This window comes from Mya arenaria, chromosome 10, assembly GCF_026914265.1.
Source record: "Mya arenaria isolate MELC-2E11 chromosome 10, ASM2691426v1".
Lineage (NCBI taxonomy): Eukaryota > Metazoa > Mollusca > Bivalvia > Myida > Myidae > Mya > Mya arenaria.
The window spans coordinates 67356641-67368507 of record NC_069131.1 but is presented as its reverse complement, the minus strand read 5'-3'; the positions used below and the strand labels follow the sequence as shown (position 1 = coordinate 67368507).

General features: G+C 35.4%; 1 long non-coding RNA gene across 1 annotated transcript; it reads right to left on the bottom strand.

Moving 5' to 3' along the window:
* Positions 1-9171: 9171 nt before the first annotated feature.
* On the bottom strand, positions 9172-10399 carry LOC128204149 (uncharacterized). Its single transcript, XR_008256106.1, has 3 exons — positions 10291-10399; positions 10014-10073; positions 9172-9651 (listed from the first exon to the last, which is right to left on the bottom strand). It is a non-coding gene; the product is annotated as an uncharacterized LOC128204149 (long non-coding RNA).
* Between the last annotated feature and the right edge of the window lie 1468 nt (positions 10400-11867).

Genomic DNA, 11867 nt, shown 5'->3' with positions numbered 1-11867 from the left:
AGCAAAAATGAAATGTATCTCTCTGATATGAGGTAAGACTTTATTCAAAGTATAATAACTATAAATCGTGTACACTATCAGGCTGAGGTGGCATTCTCAATCTTAAATTATAGAGAGTGCATCTTCGACCCAATCAAGGCATTGACATTTAGTTATAGCATACCATATAGAAGAGGTAGAAAAATGACCACCAGTGGTAAAATTATAGGACGAAACACAACCACGCCAACCATAATATAAAAACTGCCAAGCAAACACTTTATGAAACACTCTTTTCGAAACAAAGGCAAATACCTTTTCTCCAACTTACTGGTTTAAGGCTATTGAAACCTTTGCTAGTCCGACATTGCTATGCAATAACATCCCTCCTTTCCTCAACGATTGCACCGTCTACGAACCGAACACTAATCAGGCAAACTTTCTAAATAGTTCCTTAATATCACAGTTCATTTAAACTGTACCTTTAAAACCTCTTATTTTGGCTCTGATGTTCCATTTCTGCAGCACTTTCATATCTCCCGTCAAGATGTAATAGCGTAAATAATGATTCTGAAATGTCACTGTCTCTTGGGAATCTTTTTAATTGAATGTTCGCGTCGGTAGAGTACCAAATACAATGGAACCTGGCTCATGTACGTGCTATTAATTAGAAATAAGATCCCCAATGTATAGGTAATCACCGTCCAAAATCCCTGTGATTATATAGAAGGTCCTAGAAGGCTTTGGCTTAAAAGAATTCCGTCATAACGACTATTCTCATTCCAGTCCTACTTTGTTTCCAAAGACCCACTGTGAATCAGCTTGTATCCATTTATGACTCGTAATGCAGAGTTAAAGCAGTATTCTGCTGAGACATCTCCAATGCCTTTGATGGCGGTATTCCCTCGAAGCTTCGGGACAGTGTCATTACCGAGTCCCTATTATTATGGTTTTCTAAACACATCAGTTAAACATTACAGTGCGATGTCTTGTCTTTATCTCTAGCTCTGTCGGAGCGCGTTGGAAAGTACAAAAAGTCGCGAATTTAGGGATATTTTGACCATTACCCGGTGACCGAGTAACGTCAGGCACACTGATGAGTGCATCTTGTAGGGTATAGGGTCCCCTAAATGGAAAGACCCACTGGTCCCAGCCTCGGAACGTGCAGGGATGCAAAGATATCTTCGACATAAACTACCCAATTCTTAGGTATTTTTGGCGGCATTTAAGCGCATAAATGAGTGTTGCACGCGCATGGAAACGGTGACACAATAACGTCAATGCTCCGACGGTCACGTAACATAGGGAATCGAAAGACCTAAATTTCAGGACCAGTACCGACCCCAAGCATTTTTTGGTTCCGGAGATATATACGAGATTAGCTTCTCTTTACAAGCTCTGTCGGAGCGCGTTGAAAAGTCTCTAATTTAGGAATATTTTGACGCGTAAGAAACCGGTGTGCGAGTAACGTCCCAGGAGCCCCGACGAGTGCATATTGTAGGGTATAGGATCTCCTAAATGGCAAAAATGGTCCCAACCGCGGCACGTGAAGGGTGCATATATATTTTTGTCATTAACTTCCCCATTTAAAGGCATTTTTGGTGGCATATTAGCGCACAGGAGAGCGTTACCTGCGGAAGGAAACAATGACGCAATGACGTCAGAGATGCGCCGATGGTCGCGTAACGTCGGGAATCGGGAGACCCCCTAGCCATCGTGATTCCGGAGATATCTTCGACGTCAACTACCCCTTACAAGCGGTGTCGGAGCCCGTTGAAAATTATGAAAATAGCGTTTTAGTAACAGTTTGAGGTGATAAAAACCGGTGACCAAATAACGTGTGAGTCAAACCGATGAGTGCATCTTGTAGTGTAAAGAGTCCAAACCTCCGCACGTGCAGGGATACTGACAATAACTGCTTTTTTCTTCAATCACCACGAAGCCTCAGGACATTGTTGATTTGGTAGTTCAGACATTTTGACTCATTAAGATATTCATTTTATATTTTTACATTTTCGGGAAAATGTAAATGCTTTTTTGGTTGAATATCTGATAATATCTCCGTTTGTATTTGTGCAACTTCTTACTTAAGCTTTATATGTTGAAACGGATATATAAAATATGCTCGCTAAATATTGAACCTTTACATTAAAAAAACACTGAATGTTTTAAACACTTTGAATTTTGGTTCTTCAAATAACGTCTGAACTATGGAAGGCCCTTAAGAAATGATAAGTTCTAAAAACACTACTTATAATACGTACTATTTATATGAAGTGATTGCCTTGTGTATATACGAACCTCTGTTCAAAAATTTCATCCTAACGTGGCTTGTACATGCATTACATATCGAGTGTTGTGAGCATAAATTTTAATCCATTATTGAAATGTAAATTAATACAACCAAAAACAGGTCCATTATAATTAAATTTTCATCAAAAAATATTAATACGCATGTACCGACATCAACAAAATACATACAATACATATCCAGAATATTCACCATCACCTGTTTTAGGTTAAAGATTCTAGATTTTACTATAGTTTTCCTTTTAGATATTATGATAATTTGACTTAAAAACTTCAGGACTTGTATTCCAAACGATATATTTAAGGAGAATGATTTTATTTATATATATTGTTTTATGTGAGAAGTGTATGACATTATTTAAAAACGGATAATACAAAACAAGTTTACGGATATCTCTAACGCGTGAACAGACAGAGATGTACGCAGCAAAAACGGTAACATGAGACATTTCAGGAACATCGTTAAATTAACGATTATGAACATGTAGTATTGTGTTATTCAATTACTTTTAAATTATTGCTGCTGTTCTCATTTGGCCAAAGTACATGATACCACACTATTACGTCATAATTCAACAGGGGTGCGTTTCAGATAGATTTTACGATCTGCCATTATCGTAAATTTACGATCATAATAACGACCAACTTAACGATAATCATAAAGGCGTGTCAGAAACGTCTCGTAAACTCTCCGGTCGTACGTAAAAAATAACGATAAAGCACAGCGTTAAAGCGAGTGACCCAGTCTGAAGTGAAATGACGTTACGTCATATTAACCTGATGAGCACCTGTCTTTTTTATTAATAATAATAATAATAATAATAATAATAATAATAATAATAATAATAATAATAATAATAATAATAATAATACTGATAATCTCTTGAAGGGAATCAATTAATGTAACTCTCCTTTTTATAATGATTGACACAAATGATACAAACTCGTGGTCTCTATTCTGATTAACCATCTGCTATTTATGTTACAATTGTATCTTAAGAACATCATCATCCGTGATTTTTTGTGATGGAGGCAGTGACGGGTTCAGATCGACGTTCCCTTTAAAATTTGTCTAATTATAATGAAAATTGGACAACAACAAAATACGTTTTTTTTCAGGCTGGTGATTTTACTTTGATAAGTAAAATATTATAGTATGCGTATTATGAATGTTCTGTAAAGTAAATGCAAACGTGCAGCATGGTGCTGATGATGATAGTCATGAAGATGCGACGACAACGGCAATGATGATTTAATAATAATAATGCGACAACAACACTATAATCATAATAATGGTGATGCGATGACGACGATAGTGATAATGCGGCGACGACGAAGACGAATATTATGATTATTATAATGATAATGCGACGACGACGACTAAGATGATGATGATAATAATAATGATGATGCGACGACGGCAATGATACTATTTATGATGTGACGATGACGACAATGACCATGACGAGATGATGATGCGTAGATGTTGCTGATGATTGATTTGGATGATGATGAAGGTGGTTAAGTTGGTGGTGGTGGTGGTTGTGTATGTGTGGTGGATGATGATGATGATAATGATGATGATGATGATGATGATGATGATGATGATGATGATGATGATGATGATGATGATGATGATGATGATGATGATGATTACTGATTCCAATCATCAACAACCGGCCTTAGTTCAGATAACGAGTAAAGTTCATACGTTTATGCACCAAAACAGTGACTGAGACTTATTGTATTGGGAAACAGTTCGAAAATATAATTTTGACTGGTTGGATTTTTTGTATGAAGACAATTCATAAATCTATCTTTATTGTGTCAATCGTTGTACTACGTTGACTACAGTAACAATCTTTTCGGAACAAGGGTTCAAACCCCAGCCGCGCCAAGCTGAAAGTTAAAATATGGTACCTGAAGCTCCCTTGCCTAGAGCTTGTCATTTCAAGGGTAGTACTAGGAAAATTGTGTACCCAGTACTGGTTCATCCCAGGAAAGTCCAAACCCAGGCCGCGTCAAACGATCTGACAATCAGTCTGATACAATATTAACATCTTTAACGAGATAAACCATTTCCAATGTACATGTATATTTATACGCGATCCGAGCATATCCGAAGATGTTGCTTTCATCGGATGGTAATCGCTATTGCCGAAACGCGGTTCAATTAAGGGATGAATGTTGAGGTGAAAATATATAGAGTTGAAAGATATACATTAAACGACACTGGCTCTCTAGTTTCATATGCTGGAACCGCCCCTGAATATTACTAAACAGTCCTAAAGGGTACTAAAGTCCCAACTTTACTGGTCGCACATAAATGTTATACTTTTGTACCCACTGTACACATTGTATGATTTCATCCATGACATATGATAGAATCTACCAGACAAATGACAAATACTGGTGCACCGATAGTTATTCGGTCATTTTTTTCAAAAACAACCTCGGATGTATTTGGACGGTTTACATACTCAAAAAGTGGTACGTTTAAGTCCGCTGCAAATAGATCGCGTAGTAATCTTATTTAGCAGTTAAACTTTATGACTTAACTCTTGGGAATCTTTATTATGTTTGCAATAGAACACTTAACTGGCAATCAATTTAAACTGAGATCAATAAATACAACTCTTAAACACTACATTTAATTAATGATTTTATTCAAAAATTTACGAATTACTTCAACAGATGTACCGGCATACATCCGAGGTTGTTTTCGATAAAATGGCCGAGGAGTTCCGAATGCTATATTTTCCGGAACATCACGTTAACTGACCAATTAAACATTCGGAACTCCTCGGCCATTTTTTCAAAAACAACCTCGGATGTATATGGACGGTTTACATACTTAAAAAGTTGTACGTTTAAGTCCGCTGCAAATAGATCGCGCAGTAATCTTATTTAGTAGTTAAAATTTATGACTTAACTCTTGGGAATCGTAATTATGTTTGCAATAATACACTTCACTGGCAATCAATTTAAACTGAGAGCAATGAATACAACTCTTAAACACTACATTTAATTAATGCTTTTATTAAAAAATACGGACTACTTCAACAGATGTACCGGCATACATCCGAGGTTGTTTTTGAAAAAATGGCCGAGCAGCTCCGAATGACCAATTAAAATGAACCATATATTCAGCCATTACCAGCGCTGTTAAAAGCCGGTATTCGGTACAGTGTGAAAATGGTATTAGTTCCTTAATGATTTATAAGTTACGTTCTGTTTTGAATACATTGCTTATTGAAATAGTAAGACAATTGATGGTATACCAATGATTTTAAATGTCTTTAATGAAAACTATATCTCTCTATTAAAGGCTTTAAATTCACAGCGAGGCGGTCTGTTCATGTGCATTATTAATGTTTCAATGGTCTTTTAATTAAAATTATTTTTTCTATGGTCTTTTTTCTATGGTCTATTATTAACGTTTCTATGGTCGACAAAAATACGCCAGGTCGTTAACGTTTTCTGACAATGATCTTCAGAATTGGGTGCCTAAATGTCTTACGATATAGTGTGATGCGTAAGTATGATAAACGTTTGAAAAGCTATTTTTTGTTATAAATGTATTCAGTGCTAACATTGTTCTATGTTACAAATATTCGTTCTGCATGTTCTGTTGCAATAAGGAAAATAACACAAACCATACAACGAACTGAACATAATGGAACATAAGACAGAGTTCGCATAACACAACTAACCTCTCGATTCTTTTATCCCTAATTTTTTGTAAGACAGTTTTTTTCTTTTTTAAAGGCACTCACTCATATATTGTTTTACTGTTGAAATTTAGTCGTATTACTAACCCGTTAGAGCAAAATATTCTAAATTCAAACATAAGACAATTCAATTTTAATAGGTTTAATAAGTTTAAAATAAATATATTTTCAGAGGTTATTAACATATTTCGGTCCAACTTTTTTCTGTAACGTGATTCAATTAGTATTTACAGCAGAGCACTGTTTATCACGTTTGATGCATTCGGAGCACCTCGGCCAATTTTCATCGAAAACAACCTCGGATGTATTTGGACGGTTTACGATGTCAAAAACCTTTACATTTTACTACGCTGCAAGTAGATCGCGTAGTAATTTTAATTTAGCAATTCAACTTTGTGACTTTACTCTTAGGAATCTCAATTATGTATGCAACAATACACATCACTGGCAAGCACTCCAAACTAAGATTTAAACTACTATAAATGATTAATACTATTATCTAAAAAATACTAACTACTTCTACTGATGTACCGGCATGTAACCTAGGTTGTTTTCGATGGAAAATGACCGGGGTGTTCCGAATAATGTGTTATCATTGTAACAAACGTTTTATTTACATTTTAACAAAATGATTTGTTTCGATGCCTGACTCGACGAACATAAACGAGTTCCTTTAAACCAAAAGCTTGTCTGTCAGAACAAACAAGAAATAATGCTATTAAATGAATCATCCGATGACTTGGCTTATATTATATTACACAAAGCCAAACTAATGTGCATTTTATCAAACGAAATCTTTTTCGTCCATTGTTTTCACGTTATCACTCCTAGTCTTTTCAAGTGCTCACAAGGACAAGCAATACTGCCCTGAATTGGGATAGATTGAGGAAAAATGGAAAACCAGCACAGTGTTAGTGTTAAGTAAACAAACAAATTAGGTAAAAAAATAAGGAAAGTTGGAACGGGCGAGGCGAGCTAGTCGTACTAAGTTTCAAGATTTTACCCAACATGTTTAAAATATCTTATAGCTAAAAGGCGCGTAGCTGCCTATACGCGAGTACGCGGCTGAATACACATGATTCTGACAAAAAAACAGCCAAGATTGCAGTATGCGTACTTGACTACATGATTCTAAAACCGTCCATTTTCTAGTCCTAAGTAAAGCAACTCAGAACGCCCAGAATGCACAAGACTGTACCATGGTTTTCAAAATAATCCGAGGGGGCATGTCCCTGGACCCCCCCCCCTTGCATAATTATATGAATCCACATGAATAAAGGGCTAGCTACGCCCCTGGTGTATAACCTGTTTCGCTTTCTCCGCCCAGCTTGATCATTGAGATTGTATCTTATATGTTGTAAATGTCTTAGACCCAATTTGAGAAGGCGGGGAACCAAATTAAATGTCATTTCTGTAAAATTGTTAAACTACAAATCTTAATAACGACTAGTCTTGGTACTAATCAAAGACTGAAAATGTAGGTTATAATTCAACAATAATCTCTGCTGCCTACCAAATGTTCGCATTTTAAATGATTGAAAATGTTCATGTTCATTGTACATGTATAGATTATGTTTGTATATTTTCTATATGTTCGAGAGGACCTAAATGCATTGTTAGAATAATCGGTAGTTGATAAATGGCCACTTAAATGATTTATAATTAAAAACTATATGCAACCACAGATATGGCAATTGAGTTGCTTTTGCCAACCGAGGGAGACAAGAACTAGTCTCACCCCGCCCCCCAATTTGAATTATTACCCGTCTTTGGGAAACTTCCCCCAGGCAAATCTACCACCAATAATGACCCTCATTGCCCTCCCTCTAAGAGTGCGGACTCTGCAGACCCCACCGGCGGTGTGACTACATCATCCTCTGAATTAGGCACCTTAACCTTCATATTTGCCCCATTTTCAGTTAGAGATACCATGACAACGAATGGTTGAACCTGTACCAGGCGTGGATCAGACACAGAAACAGCCTGTTTGGCCAAACGTTACCTGGGAGAATTCTCTGAACTTTATTTTGGGCCCGGAGACTGTTCAGCCTCGGCAAAAATGAAATCTCTACTCTTGTACGACAGATAAAGCACCCATCCCTTTTTCAAAAGGACGGACCCCCGAACGTGCCCCACCCCTCTCGAAGTTACTACCAGAGGAAGCATTTCTACCTCTCTGAGCTAACCATTTGACCGACAAATTGGCATTATTTGCACAAACAAACCTAGCTACCAGCCTCTCAGACTTCAAATACTTTCCAATTAGAGGACCATCAAACTTTACCCCCACGGTTTATCTAACTTGGGCCTTTCTAACTTTCGCCCCCGGGGCTGCATGATTCAGGTTCAACCATCTTGTCATTATGAACCACGTCAAATCTCCCCCTTCGTGCGTACTCTTACGAATTCCTATTAGGGCTTGGCCACCTCCAATTCCCTTGGTCGGCCTCCTGGTGTTACCAGAAAATCCGATAAGTTCAAGTTCAACCCAGCCGGTAGAGTCGTAGGAATATAAGTAATCCCCTAACATGTGTCTTAACCACTACCTACAGGTGTGAAACTCAGATATCTCCCCTCAGATTATATAAACCCATAGAACCATGCAATCACCCACAGGGGTCATATTCCCCCGCGTATTCCGCCCCATAGCTCGCGGTCCATTGTCGGAGTCAAGGTAAAAACCCTAAGTTAACACCCGATCCTGGACGTGGCGAACCAATAGCAACATTTTAATGCCCAATTCTCTGCACTGCTGACCCGATTCCCCTGATGCGGTACATGACACATTGCCCTAACCGGTACTTGGGATCTGTATGACTGAGATAGATCCCGAGGATAATTCAGGTATTCACAAAATGACTAAAAGAAATACAGCTATTTTACAAGCTGGTCTCATCAAAACACATTATTCAACAAAAAGTATCTTAACTGGTGCCGATTGCCATAGTGGTAAAATGTTCAGAGCTGCATGCAAATATTATCTATTATCTATTTCAATCATGTTATGATATACACTGGAGTATACACTTTATATAGCATTCTGTGTTTAAACATGAGCCAGTAAAAGTAAAAATAAATGTATTTAGAAATATCAAAAGATTAACATAATTTCTATAAAAGATAGTATGAATGTTTACATGATCAACAATGGTAGTGTGTGTTTTATATTTTATCATAAGTTTGAATAAATGTATCATTTCAATTTTCCTATATAATTCAAAAGTGTTTTAATCCTTAGAGGAAACATGTACAACTGGATATACATCACAGTTGAAACTGTATAAAAATACATATTTTTGAAAAATCTAATGCTAATGGCTTTTAAATGCAAAATCAAACTTAAAAAAAGGAAAAAGAAATTTCAAATATTAAATGAAGATTACACACAAATGCCTCACTGCCTATTTAACCGTTTAAAGTATTATGTTGTATTGGGATATGCAATTAATTTCAGGTTCTGTTTAAATATATCTGTAGTTATCTGTTGGGTCTGGTATCTCCAGTGTATGTAGGTATAATGTACTGTTCTGACAAAGTCTCCTAAATCACACTGGAACCTTTAAGGTGAGTATCTTGAAGACTGACTCTGGGCATATTCTAGATGTTTGAAACATTGTGATTTCTCAGTGTCCTGAAAAAGACAAAAAGTTATAAAATATTGTTTAATACAGCACAATATAATACATTTATGAAAACGCCTTTTAATGGTTAAACTACAAGTAACACATAATTTACGTTCCCATTTTTCAACTGAAATAGTATGCATATTTTATGATAATTATTGTCTTTTGAAAAAAGAAATAAGTGGGGTATTTAAGAAAACATGTAAACACCATTCTGGTCACATTTTATTTCTTGTTTAATGTTCATATAAGTTAAATAACAATTATGTTATACCAGTTAACTGCTCAAAGTAAGATGCCCAACATCATCTTATTGTATTATTCATAAAATTTGTTTATATCATATTGCATTTTATCATTTCTTACCTACTTTTACACTGCCCTCCATTGCCATCTTGAAGCATTCCTGGTAGTTTTTTTTATCATAAGCCTGAAATAATTAACTAAAACAAATATTTAACAAGCAAAAAAACTAAATAAATGAAAACATATTATATCAATAAGCATTTGTACATAGCCTGTACATTAACTGCAGATATATAATATGGTTTTGCAGTTCAGTTTCTACATTAGTCCTTATGTGTTCATATGTTGAATATACCTCTTATATTATTCATAAAACCAACATTTAATTCCCTTTTCCATACCATTATTAAACAGAGGTCAATGAAGAGCACAGCATTTTCAGCAAGATCATGACACTTCTGCTGTCAATTTTCATTTCAGTTTTGATTGTACACTTGGCATCAAATGGTATGACTGAAAAAGACAAGATTTAACCTTTGTCAGTTGAAAACTCACATATGTACTATACTACAGAGTTCTACATAAACCATAGGATACCTTACTAAAACAAGTTTCAATTACAAGTAAAGGTGAACTAAAATGATTACGTTGTCACCTAAAAGTGTTCATGGTATTTAAGTAGTCAATAATCAACTTATTTGTTGTGACAGTGTTGTTTACATTACTGTACAGTATATTTATATATATTTAGCATCAGTTTTAGATTAATTCTGGCTTCCATAACTTTAATGTTGATATTTATTTTTTTGATGTTTATACATCCAAAAAGGTAATATATAACGTGTTCGCTGAAGTTCTTTAGCTAGTTTAAGATGTGCAAAAATAAGAAAAATAATAATGTTATATCATGACATGATAAAATTGTAACACTGTTTAATAATTCACTGACTACAAGCCACAAAGACCGGTAATATTACAACAAAATATGTACAGACATTTATTTATCCGAATTAAAAACCATCCGAAATAGAAGAATTTCAAGAAAATGTTTTACATAACATATAAAACAGCAATGGAACCAAATCAAATTCTACATCATATTCAATGTTTTAGATGTACACAATATCAGCACATTTACTAAATATAACAAAAAGCTTACATCTTCTACAGTTAAAATCCTTTTTTTGACAGAACGGCGAAAATAGAACATTGTCGTACTGTTTTCAGCTATTTTTAGACATAGTTTATAAATTCCACACCACACCAGCGAACATGCTACACGCAATATTAAACTCTCAAATGTTGGTAAAAAGTAAAAGTATACTTTGATATGGCGAAAATCTTCATCCGCCATCTTGATCGTTAAGTTAACGAGTGCCTCTTACTGGTCGTTGGTTTACGAGCAAAATTAACGATAAAGCAGGTGCACGTTGCATCTCTGAAACGGTGCCGATTGGTAATTTTGGTCGTACTACCAAAATCAGCTAACGATCGCCTTAACGATCGTCTCTGAAACGCGCCCCAGGTAAGTAATTATGAATAGCATTCTCTACATTGGTAAAACAATGGATCAACTGATAGTTTCGATTCGAACTTCCTGATACAGCACATGTAACATTCAATACTTTATAAGGAAGTTATCATCATAGTTTACATTATTAAGTTTTCAGCTCAAACATTTGTTACATAATAGGCGAACTAGAAGCCTTAAAAAATATTTGAGCTTCAAAAATTGAATGTCAATATACATTAAAGGAATCTTAAATATGACAGAATAATTTCCATACAGGTGTTCACTCAATGATTTGCAACCATTGTCTATTTGCTTTATTTAATGTTTGATTTGTTGACGTTTCTCGTTTCTTCCTTAATTTACGCTTACGATATCTTAAACATTACTTATTTTTTACTTTTATAATTATACTAGGGTACAAGTTTATATCTACGACATAATTCTTTATTTTATTTTAACAACGCT